This window comes from Myxine glutinosa, chromosome 3 (assembly GCF_964187855.1).
Source record: "Myxine glutinosa chromosome 3, kmMyxGlut1.1, whole genome shotgun sequence".
Lineage (NCBI taxonomy): Eukaryota > Metazoa > Chordata > Myxini > Myxiniformes > Myxinidae > Myxine > Myxine glutinosa.
In genome coordinates this window covers 89,362,257-89,378,181 of record NC_136263.1, presented here as the reverse complement: position 1 = coordinate 89,378,181, position 15,925 = coordinate 89,362,257, and the positions used below count along the sequence as shown (strand labels likewise).

Genomic DNA, 15,925 nt, shown 5'->3' with positions numbered 1-15,925 from the left:
AAGAGGACCAGCATCTGCTGGCTCCAAACGCCACTGCGGAGCACAAGACACTCACTAACGACCATCTGTGAGCTTATCAAGGCCTGGAGGGCTTGGCCATGCTTGCTGAGCCTGAGGCCCGGGTGGCAGAAGCAGGCACTCAATCACAGCGATGTGCTCACAAACGCAACAACGGCGGTGCTCCCAGGAGGGGCCATGCGGCCGCTCGAAGCAGCACGCATTACACTGATGAAATTACTGCCATTACTACCACGGCCTGACGCCTGCTGTTATTTTTTTTTTGTCCACAAAAGCAAAGCCTCCTTGGGCTGTAAGATGTGAGCAGTGCTGCCTTTTTTAATACAATGCCCCATTTGAACCGATGACAACTCCCCAATGCATTACCAACAATGGGGGAAAGGACAGGAAATGCAATTGAAGAATGAGTGGCTGGTCAGATTTGAGATTATAAAGCATCGAAAGATAGTAGAAGAAAAACAAAAGAAATGCAATAGAGATAGGATAGGGAGGGCAAGACAAAGAAAAGTAGAGAAAGAGAAAGCAAGAGGGTGAAGAAGAAATGAACTCTCAAAAAGGTCCTGCCCCTGACAATGTGAATTTCACGCCGACTTAGTCTCCATTTCCCCCAATTACTCCCGTCGGGACTGGCATCGTAACGCACACCTCACCACTGCCTCGACTAACCTCATGAGCCCAGGGCAATGGCCAGTGTGGTTGGCAGATTTCCCAGCTAACATTTGTGCCCAGAAGCCAATTAATCATGCTTGTATCTGGAGTGGTGATGCTGGATTAGGCAGGTGTCAGCCAGGATTAGCAGATCTCAGCTGCTGCCATTCCTTATGCTAATCATCAACACACATGCACCTCATCTCTACAACAAAGGCAATTTCATCCGATAAAACCTACATCTCTGTTATTATAACCGCTAATCCAAAAATATATATTTATTGAGATGTCCGCTCAGTATGCTATCTTCCTCATACAATTGGTTCAGGATTTGCTTTAGTGCAATTTTAGAAAACATCGCTCATGATATGCTTTGAAACACATTACCCAATCAGCTGTGGCTTTGTGATGAATGGAAGAAAAACATTCCTCCACAATGCACAAAACCACAGGCATGTATAAAGGCGTATATATATATATATATATATATAAATACGCATATACAGTGCCTATAGGAAATACACACTCCATTTCAAATTTTTCACCTTTTGTTGTCTTTTTGCCTGGAATTAAATTGCATTAAATCAGACAGCCGCCACCCTCCCCCCCCCTCCCCCCCTTATTTAAACATCACAACCCACAACCTCCAAGTGAAAAAGAAGTTCTACAAATTTCATAAAGATTATTTAAAATACAAAACTAGAAACTGGAATATCTTAGTTGGATAAGTGTCCACCCCCCTTATAATAGCAATAATTGTAAATGAGCTCAGGTGTAACCAATCACCTTCAAAATCACACACCAAGTTACTTCGCCTCCACCTGTGTTAAATTGTAGTGATTCTGATTATTTCAGAATAAAATCAGCTGTTCCTGTAGGTTTCCTCTGCTGGGTGCATGTAGGTGCATATATATATAGCCTGCTGTTGGCTTAGCGGTTAGGGTGCTGGCTTGGGATCCTCGGATCCTGGGTTCGAATCCCGGTCGATCGCTGAATTAACGCCAGGGTGGTTGACTCAGCCTGCCATCCTTCCGAGGTCGGCAAATTGAGCACCAGCTTGCTGGGATGAATGATCCCGGTGTGTACCCCGATTTAGAATAGTGTTACGTGGTCCTCCCGGTGACTACCTGGTCTCGGTGACCCCCGGACCGTGAGAGGAACTCCGTCAGAAAGATCTATGATTTATACGCTTTCGTAACGCAATCAATATGACAGACACAACAATTCAAGTCAATAAGAAACCCCACACCAAGGATCCGGATTCATCAATAACTAGGGCATGCCCGTACTATATCTATATCTAAAATTATATCCCCCCCCCTCTATTTACATGAAATGGTTTGGTCCAAAGCGAACGGCTTGCGAGTACGGTGACAATCCCCCCCCCTCTATTTACATGAAATGGTTTGGTCCAAAGCGAACGGCTTGCGGAGTTTGGTAAAGAAATCGCCATAGCGTGCACAAACGCGCAGGAAAGCGAAAGAATCGCAAATTAGTTTTAATTAGTTTTAAAACATAGTTTAACGCCAACATAGCGGCAACATAGTTTGCCAACGTGAAATAAATGAATACGCTCTCAAATGTGCCGTCCGAGGCAGAGTCTGTTCGCCACGTTCGGCACACGTGATAACTCGCTGCTCTCTGATTGGTTGAATCGTTTTTTGGACATAGCTCGGTAACTACTTGTCCGATTAATATGAAACCTTGAAAAGGCACATCCTCGGGTCCCCAGCAATATACCTGGCAAGTTTCAAGTATATCGGACCCGTGGTTGTCGAGAAACAGCGGTCACAGACAAACATACAAACATACAAACATACACACAGAGATTACTGGAATTATAGATAGATATATTCCCCAATCAATCAACAACCATCAACAATCAATCACCAATATTACTAAGATGGCCATCTCATGTATGTCCCCCCTTTCCCCACTCACGACCCCTCAATGGTCACTGTCCCTCACAATGTCTCTGGGCCCCTCCAGACCAAGGTGAAGGTCGACTTCTCCGCACACGGGCGGTTGAACGGACCCCTGGCTGACGTGCTCCAAACGTGCACGTCACGTACCGGGAACAACAGCTGCAGTGCACACCTCCTTGCGAAGCAAAGCGGGCAAAGCAAAGCGCGGCTCGCAAAGCGCGCGAGGCCCAAGGTGCGACCCGTACGCGTCCTGGTAGACGTTGAGGCGAACTGTGCCGGACGCTTGGTTCCATGCACGAACCCACGGCCACTTGACGCGTAACCGGTAATTACCCCGCACAGGTAACTCCTCTCGCCAGACGGGCTTTCAAACGCAGCGTTCCCCATGCTGCTCAATATCGACACCGCTCGCGTCGGAGCTGGGCGAGGAAGAGGAAGACGGCCGCTTCTCCCGGACCTCGTGTCTTTTTCTTCTTCCGGTTCACCATCCCGTTTCCGGTCTCCTGTTATCTGGAGCCTCTCTAACCATTTAACCACAACAACCTTTAATAGAATAAACATTAATAAGCAATGACATGAATAGTAATTCACCTAAACCCGGAATCCGTAACAATAGGTACACCGTATCCCTGTGCATCCTGAGAGCGTGACCAAGGGTTGGCGTCAGTAAGGGCATCCGGCCATAAAAACATTGCCTCAAACAGGGAAGCATGATCGTCATGGGGCCCGCAAGGCTAACCCCTGCTCTAGCGGGGAAAATGGCCTTAAAACAATCATTCATTCATTCATTCATGTATATATATATATACATACATACATACATATACATATATATATATATATATATATATATATATATATATATATATATATATATATATATATATATATATATATATATATATATATATATATCTATATATATAAAGTAGAGTTGGCCTCTGTGTCTGTATCCTGATGTATCTACGATCTCTAAGATCTCGAGAACCCGTGGACGGATTTGCGAGCGGAAAGTACTGTTCGACTCGGGATGGTCCCAGGAATGTCACGGAGACATAAACATTTAAAAAATTTCGGGTTTTAAAATTAGCGTATTATTAGCACTAGCAGAAGAGAGAGGGATTCGAAGGGAGGGAGCGCAGCGCTTCTAGCGCTTCTGACTACACACACCTTAAAATTAAAAAAACTTCGGGTTTTAAAATTAGTGTGTTACGCGTAATTAGCGCTAGCAGAAGAGGGAGGGAATCTAAGGGAGGGAGCGCAGTGCTCCCTCCAGCGCTTCTGTTAGCGTAATTAGCGTATTTCGGAACGTTAATTTTTCAACTTCATTATTCGGAATCAGTACGTCCCAGAGAACCTTCGTAACGTTACTTTTTCAACTTCATCCGATTGACATGGGACCAACGGCATGTGACAAAGAGTGAAACATACAGGCTACATTTATTTGACGACAATGAGTTCCGACTTCCGACCTCGGTGGGATGACAGGCTGAGTCAACCCCCCTGGTGTGAAGGGGGAGGAGGAGGGGAGGGGGAAGAGAAGGGGAGGGGAACGAGGGGGAAGGGGAAGGGAGGGGGGAGGGGGAGGGGGAAGGGGGAGGGGGTAGGGGGAAGGGGGAGGGGGAGGGGGAAGGGGGGAGGGGGAGGGGGGGGAGGGGAAAGGGGGGGGAGGGGGGAGGGGAGGGGCCCTTCTTCCCCTGGGCACCCCCGCACCCTTCCCTCCCCCCCTTCCCCTCCCCCCGTCCCCCCCCCCTTCCCCCTCCCCCCCATTCCCCTCCCCTTCCTCTTCCCCCTCCCCTCCTCCTCCCCCGCTTCCCCCTCCCCCCTCCCCCCCGTTCCCCTCCCCTCCTCTTCCCCCTCCCCTCCTCCTCCCACTCCCGTGCAAAGCCGGGTACCTCTGCTAGTATATATATATATATAATGGTATAGTGCACAATTTTATTTTTATCAAGAGATAAAATCATTCGATTTATCTCAATCATACCCCCAGAATACTATTTTCAGCTTCTCAAAGGATATTTGACCGCAGGTTTGAAATGAAAGTGCAACTGCAAAATATCGCCATGTGTTTCTGTATATATATATTTTCGTACACATCATTTTCGTTACAACTACCCTCAAAAAGCATTCTGATCGGTACAATAAATCATATCCCCATGAGAACAGCTTTGAATGATGCAGGGAATCTCCACCTCCCCATAACCTCCCAACCTCCCCTCCCCTTTTCCCCCTATTCTCCATTCGGTTACAACGGAAGGTTTATTATCTCCAGGCCAGCAGAAATGAAGATGGGGGAACCTGCCGTACATTCTGACTCAGTTCCTCATTTTATGAGCAGTAATATCTCCAGGTTTTCCAGCTTACAATTTCCTTTATCGCCGGTGAATACTTGAGGTTCCCATTATAGATGTTGAAAGGTTTTCCTGAATCCAGAATATTAGGTCCTGCACTGAATGGAAATGCTCATCAGCAGACAATGTGCTTAGCATGCAAGAATCTTTGACAAGTAATCCATCATTGTCATGTCATCTGTTTGTTCTACACAAGATAACTTCATAATTGACTTAGAGAATAAAATTGCAGATTTCATTATTTCCACAAGTTCACACCCCGAGCCATCTGTCACGAGCCACTCGACGTTTAACCTCATCATGTGTTGTTAAATCTCGGTAGGAAGAAAATTGAACAAAATTAAAGTTTCTTGAAAAAAAAAATGAATGCAGAACTGCAGCACGAGGTGAAGAAGTCTGCTTGAGGACTCCATTCTAGGTGGCCTTTATGTACATACACACAAATATATGTATATATATATACATACATATACATATATACAGACTTGGCATTTAATATGGAATATTTTTTGTGGGGGTGAACTTACTTTTCAAGATGACTTAGAACCAAAAGTTCATTAGAATTATGTTGAAATTATTCTAGATTTTGTTAATGTGACCTTTAAAAGAAACAAAAACCACATTTGACATTTTGAAGTAAATAAATTGATCCTTGAAAGTGATGTAAACTGATATCAAACTCAATTCACGGACAGTACTGTGTTAAACTTCTGTACGTTTTCCAGAAGTATCTCTTTATTTTACACATCAGCCAAAAATTTTCAACAAAAACAAAAGCTAAATTATGACTGGGATTACGGACAGTAAAATTACAGTTCGGTACTTCGTGTAACCCCCACGAGCATTCAGGAGAGCACGTACACGTCGAGGCATGCTGTTCACGAGATTTGCTAAGGTTTGGACAGGAATCGCTTGCCATGCAGTGACAATAGCCTGCTGCAATTCACGCACAGAGGTAGGCTGCTGGTCCAAGTTGTCGATTTGATGCGTTAATTCTGCCCACAAGTTCTCCATCGGATTCATATCCGGGGACATGGCAGGCCACTCCATATGCTCGACACCACGGTCAGCAAGAAAGTGTTGGATCATGCGAGCACGATGAGGCCGTGCATTGTCATCTTGGAAGACAAAGTTTCCTCGAAAGGCTGCACGAGCAAATGGAAGCAATGTTTCTTCCAGAATGGCCCTGTACTTGAACTGGTTCAGGTTTCCATTCAGAACAACCAGGTCAGTTTTGCCCCCTGCATGATAAGCAGCCCAATCGGTCACCCCACCACCTCCAGCTTGGACTCTTGGCACAACACAATCTTCGTTGTAGGCTTCATGCACTTGTCTGCGCACTCGGTTGCGGCCATCTTGACGATAGACCAGAAATCTAGACTCGTCACTGAAGGTCACGTGATTCCAGTGTCCTGGCTGCCATTGACGGTGCTCTCTGGCCCACTGCAATCGGCGCTGGCTGTGTTGTCTGGTCAGGCATGGCTTTCTCAGGGGACGCCTGGCACGGTAGCCTGCTTGAACCAGTCGTTGGTTGACTAGCCTTCTGGATACAGGCACATTTGTCAGTTGCTGCCACTCAGCCCAAAGCCGATTGGCTGACTTGGTACGGCCATTGCAGACTAACCGGTGCAGCTGGTGATCATCTCTCCTTGTGGTTCTGCGGGGACGTCCTGGCCTCGGTATTGGAGTAGGGACACACCTCTGAGCATTTCGTTTCAGGATCTTTGATACTTGACCTTGAGTGATGCCATACTACCGAGCAATAGCACGCTGTTTCATGCCGGAATTTCGTAAAGCCACCATTCCATGACAAACAGCATTGTCGAGTTGACGGACCATCTCCAGAGGAAGCGGCAATAACTTTTGTAGATGTGCAGCAGTTGTTTTCCACTAATACAGAACGCAACAACCCTTATATACATGATTGTGAAGCCAATCGTCAAATGTACCTGTCCTTACATTTTGTCACGCCACCTGTGATATTATCCTGTTATTGACTTCTTGCTGTGAAAGACAATCAGTGACATGGTTCTTTTAAAAAAGAAATCACCAAAGCGTAAAAGAAACTCACCAGATTGATATACTGAGTTCAGAAAGTAAACCCAAGTCAAGAAAAAAAAAATTCCATGTTAAATGCCAAGTCTGTATATACCCCCACACACACACACACACACACACACACACACACACACACACACACACACACGCACACACACGCACGCACACACACACACACACACACACACACATGCACGTGCACACACACACACACACACACACACATACACACACACACACACACACGCACACGCACACATACACACACACACACACACACACACACACACACACACACACACACACTTACGTTTGTGGGGGTAGACGATGAAATACCATAGTACAGATGGGATTGTATAGTATTAACATGTACCGTGGATGCGGAGGAGACATCTTGATGTATTAAGTAGGGAAACCGGAGCTTAAATTGCTTAAGTATGTGTCTTCACACGAGGGGTGAAGCTATGGTAATTAGATAGGGGTTAAGATTAGTTCTCCCCCTGTATGTGATTGCCCTCGGCGGTTTTTCCCTTTGTTTTTACAATTATAACAAGGCCGGCAATAAAAACCCTCGTATAACAACAACAATAACAACAAACATCCATTAACCAACCGCAACCGGCATAATTGCCGACAGAAGCCTGAACATTCTCGATTGACAACTAAACCCCATCTCCAAAGGTTCGTAACCGGTGGGCCACGCCCCGAGCTTCGTCATTGGTCGTGGAGACATGGGGTGATTCGACGGAGCTTGGCCATTGGTCGGGGTGATGTTAGAGATAGAAAAGGTTTGAGCAGGAAGAAGAAGAGTCTCTCTCTCTGGGTCTCTTGTCTTTCGGTTGGTTCATGCACTTGGGGAAGGAGCTAGTTTTTGCTCTGTGTGCGCTTCTGAGGGGGAAACTGAGAGAGAGCGGGTTGGATAACTTTTATCGAGCAGGAAGAAGAAGAGTCCCTCTCTCTGGGTTTTTGCTCTCTCTGTTGATTTTGTCGCTGGCTTTTCGGCTGTGCCTGGATTGCGTGCACTCGTGGGGAGAACTTATCGGAGCTGTTGTGTGAACTTTTGCAACGTTGGAGGATGGGTGCGTTGTTGGACTGTGATGCTTTTTGGGGGAGCTGAAGCCGTGTTGCCCTTAGCAGTGGAAGCAAGGAAGAGCCGTTTGGCTGCTTGCTCATTCCTGGGCATATTCGAAGCGCGGCATCGGCGCCATTGTCAGAGCGTTTCCCGTGCGGGTGGCTGTGTGGGATGCGGCGGCCATCAAGCCCCAAGCACATTTTGGGCCAGAGCTGAGTACCAGCCGACTCAATAAAACAGTATATTGTGGGGGATACCCCATAGAGGCTGGGTGGTTCATAATTCACTGTCACATTACCAATGGGATTATTGACGGTATGGGTGTTGTCTGCCCTCGGTTATTGGAGCCACGCCCCTTTAAGAGGATCGTGCGGGAGTGGCGGGGGGTTTATTTAGAGGAGTTCCGGTTTGGTTTTGCGAGGTTTGTTGGAATAAAGGAGCCTTGAGCTATTCAAGAAGTTTCAGCCTTTTGTTGCCTGCAACTCCTACATTGGTGACCCCGTCTTGCTCTTGGACGTTTCCGGAGCTTTTATCGAACATGGCGACAAGCGCAGTTTCGATCAAACTGCCGGAGTTTTGGGAACGGCAGGCTACCGTTTGGTTCGCACAAGCGGAGGCCCAATTTGCCATTTGGAGCATTTCTGCTGACGACACTAAATATTATTATGTCGTGCCCGCACTCAGCAGCTCCACTGCGACCAGGGTGGTGGGCCTTCTCCAGGATCCTCCGGAGGGCGGCAAGTACGAGACGCTAAAGGCACTGCTACTTGATACCTTCGAGCTCACTGAGGCTGAGCGTGCCCATCAGCTCCTTTCTCTACCCAGTCTGGGCGACTCCAAGCCGTCAGAGCTGGTCACATGTTGTCTCTCCTGGGCAGCCACCAGCCATGTTTCCTCTTCAGGGAGCTGTTCCTGCAGCAGCTGCCAGGACAGGTACGGTCAGCCTTGGCCAACTCACCTGTTAAGGATTTCCGTGCTGGACTGGACAATGCCTGCTGGAATGCCATAGGCTCTGAGTATCCGCATGAGTTTTCCACGGTGAATTGAGTCGAATGCCTTCTTGAGGTCAATGAACGTCATTATGGCAGGTACATGTTTCCTTTTCACTCCCTCAATGATGCGTTGGAGAGCCAGCACTTGCGAGGTTGTGGTCCTTTTCTCTCTAAACCCGTTTTGGTTGATACGGAGGAGAGAGTCGTGGATGGGGCAGATTCTGTTCAGAATCATCCAGTTGTATACCTTCGCTACAACTAAGCTGAGGCTGATTCCTCGATAGTTGTCGGTTTTACTGAGGTCCCCGGATTTAGGGATGGGTATGATATGGAGGATTGTCCACTGCTCAGGAAGCTCTCGATCCATATGGGCCTTGTTGATAATGTTACACGTTAAGATTAGTGTTATTTTGGATTTGTTACTTCTTGAAAATCAGTCCAGAGAGATGGTTTAATGCTGCAGCTGCTTTAGTGATATGGGAAGTGATATTAAGGAATGAAGGTCCGAATTTGTCCAAACATCCACGGTGGTATCGTACGAGGTCATCAATACGATGTCATCAATTAGTATCCACTTCAACACCTCTGAAGTGTTCTCATCTTCATCTCCACATCTCCATCTACGATACCATCTTCTCCACAACTCTTCCCTGCTTTCAGCGAGCCCATCACTGCTTGATATTCTTTGTGAGTGAATGGCCCGTCATTGATTGGTAGATCTTCAAAGCCTAGTTATATCTCCTCGTCCTCATTCACTATCACAGGCGGGTTACCCAGGAAGGTTCTTGAAGTGATTGAACCATGCATCCCGGCGTTCTTCAGCAGTTTTGCCTGTGATCTGACTTGGTTGTGAGGATTTCTTCCCAGATATTTCTTAAACGAGGTTCCAGCCCTGGGAGTGTTGCTTGTCGGTGTAGTGCTTTTCAATTTCATGGATTTTCTTGGCTAGGTCTTCAGCCATGACTTCATCATATACTTTGTAGAGCTGCTCCTTCTTGCTGACATAGGTTCCTCCATCCTGTTTTCCAACCACCATAGACTGGCCAATGGCATCTTCTATCTCTTGCCTTGCCTTGGCCACTCGGGGGTCATCAGATTAGAGTTTGCCCTTCTTCTTCTTGGGTACAGGTGTTAATACCACTTTCACAGCTTCCTCATGAGCTTTAGCAAAGCACCCATATATCGATGTTGCTGACTCCTCCACCTCCAGAATTTGGAACCTATTCCTCACCTCAACTGCATATCAGTCCTACAACTTAGTGTTATTCTCAAGCTCCTTCCAGATATACCTGGCCTTATATCCAGATATACCTGGCTAGATATGCCTGGCCAGATATACCTTCCACCTTCTTATGCTTTGGTGCATGCAGACTGAGTCTCACCTTAGTCTCACCTTATATATATATATATTTTTTTTCATCAAAAAATATATGTATTGAATTACAACCCGGATCTTAGCTACTCAAAATCTTAAAAGAGAAATCTTGCGCAATCTGTCATTATATCAGGTATTTGAATATTGCTTAGAAATTTATATTTTCGTCCACTTTTCATAATTAGGGCATATCATTGTGAAGTATTTTTGAAATCTGACTTTCTCAACTCTATACGCAAAATCGCATTTCTGCTCCTCTTGTGGTAACAACAATCAAAAAGTGGCTGGTGCTGTGGCATGTATTTCATTAAATATTTTATTTTCAGTTGCAATATATCACCAACATATGGTTGAAACCCTCACTTTGTTTTGCCCTTGGACGAACTCACATGCAGGAACACCTCAAAATCAGGATCTTGGATCGAGTGTATATTGTGCAACATGCCCCATGGAACTGTACATTAAGAATGGGGACTGCAACATTATATTCGGCAAGTCTCAAACATCAGGAAAAACTGCCGTGTTGGGCAAACATGTGAAATTTCGTCCCATGTGAAAACCCTCGTCTTTGAGGTTCGAAAGAAGGGCCTGATCGGAAGTTGGCCCTTTTTGACCTCTTTTGAAATGAAATATCCTGTGTGGAATTGCCTCATTGTATTCAGTCGGTCTGAAAAATTCAGAATCGCCCAATTCCACTTATTTCCCAGAACGTTCTGACGGAAGTCCATTTCTGGCCACATTTTGAGCTATCAGCACATGGCCTATTATGACAAAACTAGGTATATGAGTTGGTTATGTGACAACAACAAGCTGATTTGATTTCAGTTCAGGTTCGGATCCAGATAGCGCCTATCTGTGGGATTTATAAAGTAAACTGTTTAGCCTGGTGTAGGTGTGCGCACTACCGAGTGCTGTTTTAGTTTAACACAGTCATCGACCTTGGTCAGTTATAGCCTATAGGTCACTAATCTTGACTATGCGGAAGAGATTGTAATTGGTGTACACCTGTTCACTCACCCTTCGACAAAGCCTCCTTCTCCTACAATGAGCCAACCACATAAGGATGTGCATCAACTGGTGGAAGACCAAGGCGATGCCAATAACACATGACAATACCAACCCTCCAAACTTCGCCATTTCCCACATCAAGTGGTTGAATTTGTCAACAAGTTTACTTATCTTGGATCGGTTTGGACAAATTCGGACCTTCATTCCTTAATATCACTTCCCATATCACTAAAGCAGCTGCAGCATTAAACCATCTCTCTGGACTGCTTTTCAAGAAGTAACAAATCCAAAATAACACTAATCTTAAGGTGTAACGAGCATTATCATTTCTATGTTGTCTGGATTCAAGACCTGGATTACAACTGCAACAAATTTACGCAGGCTTGATGGCACCTTGAGGGCATGTGGTGTTTCCACCACATCATGAATCATCAGATCCATCAAAATAACACATCGGCCTCTTGCCTCATCTCTTCTATGCCAGTGCTATCTCTGATGGGGTGGACATCCCCATCGTATGCCGCCTCATCTACCATCTCACCAACTCTTCAACTTCAATCCTTCTTAAGGCAGATGGCGTAGACCCAGGGATCGACACAAAAACAAGGTGGCTTGACTCATTCGAACATAACTTACAGATAGCCAATATCAGCAATATCCTGGCCCAGTGCCTCATTAGAGACAGTACAAGATGGAGGAAGATTATCTGTAAAGTGCCGACAAAGGTTCCCCAGCAAGGCCTCAAGTCAAGTAAGTCAAGTAATCTTCTTTTCCTCATTTTCCCCCACCCCATCTGCCCTTGCGTATGTTATATATATGGCCTTTGGTTAGCAGCCTTTTCTTAACAGGAAGCTTTTAGTGATAGTGAATGTCTTTGCAGCAATTCTGCCTCATTACTGCCATGAATGGATCTTTGCCTGCTCGGTTCCTAACTAGAATGAAAATACTCCTCTGTTAAAGCTGCCCCATTCCCGAGCAGAAAAAGTAATGATGGCACTGTGGGAGCAGCAAGGCACAGAAACACAATTACTGTGCCTTGCCAGGCAAACCCACTTAGTCTAATGCTACCTAATAAGGATATCAATATGGCTGCTAATATTTATTGCCTTTCATTCACGTATTTAATGATTTAATCTGACGAATTGTCTTTGCCAATACAACTGCTGTCAGCGAGTTTGTGGCTGGCTAGACACTGATTGCCGTTGACAGGTGTTGTGATTGTGGGCATGGAAGGACATACGGACACCCGATTAACTTCTATTCATCCCGTCTCTTCAGATCACATTATGCATTTAGATAATCCGATCAGTGGCCCATGTTCTGGTCAAACATGTATCCAGCACCATGCAGCACGGTCAACATGGCCTCTCAGCAGGAATAACAAAGTGTTTAAATAATGCGCTCTTATTCTGCGTCTTTAAATCAATTGATGGGAATTCTTGAGGAACTCCTTTCCTGTTATTTCTCCAGCTCACAACTTGACCACTAACATGAAGCTATTTTCATGAACGGTAAACATTCATGTGAGTAAATAAGGGAAGAAACACTGTATTGGTAGTACTGTTAGATGTCTGCCTAACTTCAAGCGTTTCTAAAACTTGAAAATGTTAGAAATGAGAGTTGGACAAATAAGGCAGAAAATACAACAAAAAAAATTGTGCCAAAACATTGCCAAATTATTTGAGTTTAGTTTATTTTAAAATTCCGTCGAACAAACAGCCTAGTTCATGACGTGACACCTTCCCATCTAACAGAATAATGTTGTTGCGACATCATAAAAATGTATGACAACCATTATTTTGCAAGATTTAAAAAACAATGCATCATAAATGGCGAGATGTTTTTAAAACGTTTTAAGCATGCAATATTTTCTGATAATATTTTCGTGATGTCTTAAAAATCATACAAAAAGATGTTTTCATATTTGGCTACAACCTAGCTCTCTCAAATGTGAAAATGTTTGGGCTAGATGCGTTAGCAGTACCTGTGAAGCACCAAGATGATACGTATATTGCACTTGAATTTCATAACAGTTTAAAATTCTTAATTGCAACAGGACTAGACAACAGAGACATTATTTCAAAATCCATCCTATACAAGTCCTTGCATATTCATATATTGCCCATTATTTTGCAAAGAACACAAATTCATTAAAAACTAGAATGGCACTTGGTAGAGCGCATACTTCCACGAGGCTGAACAGCTTATGTTTTGTATCCACTGATAGGTCGGATCTGGATTTGGACCTGAACCAAAATCGAATCGGCTTGTTCTTGTCACCTAAACAACTCATCTACCAAGTTTAGTCATAACTCATCCATAACCTTTTAAGATATCGTGCTATGTATACGTTTTAGCCCTTTCACTCAATGGCGAAGAATCACTTAATAATTAAATAATTCTCGTATCTGAATCCATATTCAGATCTTCACCAAAATCGAATCGATTCATCCTCGTCACACACCCAAGCGGTCCATCAAGTTTCATCCAAATATGTCCATAACTTTTTGAGACATCATGCTATGTATTGGTTTTAGCCCTATCACTCAATTTTAGCCCTAGGTTTAGCTCAATTCAATAGGCCCTGGTGTTGGGCTAGCGGCTAGGGTGCCGGCTTAGGATCCTAGGATCCTGGGTTCGAATCCCGGTCAATCGCTGAATTAACGCCATGGGGGTTGACTCAGCCTGTCATCCTTCCGAGGTCGGCAAATTGAGTACCAGTTCACTGGTACTTCCCTGCTTGTCGTTTTGTCGTTAAAGGCGGCAAAAAGGGTTGGCGTCAGGAAGGGCATCCGGCCGTAAAACATTGCTTCAAAAAGGGGACCGAAAAACAACAACAACCACAGTTCCCGAAAAAGGCCAACCCCCGCTTGCGGGGAAAAATGGCCTCTAAAGGTGGTTTTTTTTTTTTTTTACTCAATTTTGAAGAATCGCTTTTAAAATTCTCTGATCCAGATCCGGATTTGAATCTTCACCAAAATTGAATCAATTCTTCCTTGTCAGACACCCAACCTGTCCACCACGTTTCGTCCGAATCCGTCCACAACTTTTTGAGATATTGAAAGATACCCTTTCCCTCGCGGTCCCACTGTACTGTCTTTCCCTCGCGGTCCCACTGTACTGTCTTTCCCTCGCGGTCCCACTGTACTGTCTTTCCCTCGCGGTCCCACTGTACTGTCTTTCCCTCGCGGTCCCACTGTACTGTCTTTCCCTCGCGGTCCCTCTGTGCTGTCTTTCCCTCGCGGTCCCTCTGTGCTGTCTTTCCCTCGCGGTCCCTCTGTGCTGTCTTTCCCTCGCGGTCCCCCTGTACTGTCTTTCCCTCATGGTCCCCCTGTGCTGTCTTTCCCTCACGGTCCCCCTGTGCTGTCTTTCCCTCGCGGTCCCCCTGTACTGTCTTTCCCTCGTGGTCCCCCTGTGCTGTCTTTCCCTCACGGTCCCCCTGTACTGTCTTTCCCTCGCTGTCCCTCTGTGCTGTCTTTCCCTCACGGTCCCACTGTACTGTCTTTCCGTCGCGGTCCCACTGTACTGTCTTTCCCTCGCAGTCCCTCTGTGCTGTCTTTCCCTCACGGTCCCTCTGTGCTGTCTTTCCCTCGTGGTCCCCCTGTACTGTCTTTCCCTCGTGGTCCCCCTGTGCTGTCTTTCCCTCGCGGTCCCCCTGTGCTGTCTTTCCCTCGTGGTCCCCCTGTACTGTCTTTCCCTCGTGGTCCCCCTGTGCTGTCTTTCCCTCGCGGTCCCCCTGTGCTGTCTTTCCCTCGCGGTCCCTCTGTGCTGTCTTTCCCTCGCGGTCCCACTGTGCTGTCTTTCCCTCACAGTCCCTCTGTGCTGTCTTTCCCTCGCGGTCCCTCTGTGCTGTCTTTCCCTTGTGGTCCCCCTGTACTGTCTTTCCCTCGTGGTCCCCCTGTGCTGTCTTTCCCTCGCGGTCCCCCTGTGCTGTCTTTCCCTCGCGGTCCCACTGTGCTGTCTTTCCCTCGCAGTCCCTCTGTGCTGTCTTTCCCTCGCGGTCCCACTGTACTGTCTTTCCCTCACGGTTATCAGCTCTTTCACGAGCCTCGATTCAGTATAGAAAAAAAATATATATATATCCTGCTATGTATCGTTTTTGGCCCTACCTCCCAATGGTGAACAATCACTTAAAAAACTAGAACGCCACTCCGTAGAGCGCATACTCCCGCCGTGGGTCAAGTTGGAATAGTACGATTTCACAAAAGTTTGAGGGAGTAGTTCAGTGACAACACAAGACAAGACAACACAAGACAGACACTGCACAAATATATATTTAGAATATATAGAAGATAATGTTAAAAAAAATCAAGGGAATTTGACTTACATTTTCGGATTCAGCGTTCAATTCTATATAAGTGAGTGTATTTTGAGGCATGTGTGACTTCAAATAAAATTGTAAGCCAGGAAATCGTTCGTTTCATTCCTTAGGGATACAACATGTAAAACTGGTCCAAACGTGAAAACAAAACTCGCTC

At 45.7% G+C, this 15,925-nt stretch overlaps 1 protein-coding gene across 9 annotated transcripts in view; it reads right to left on the bottom strand.

The window, feature by feature from the left end:
• The window catches only part of LOC137423404 (roundabout homolog 2), a 409,307-nt gene that overhangs the window by 205,432 nt on the left and 187,950 nt on the right, over window positions 1-15,925 (bottom strand). The window lies entirely within an intron of this gene.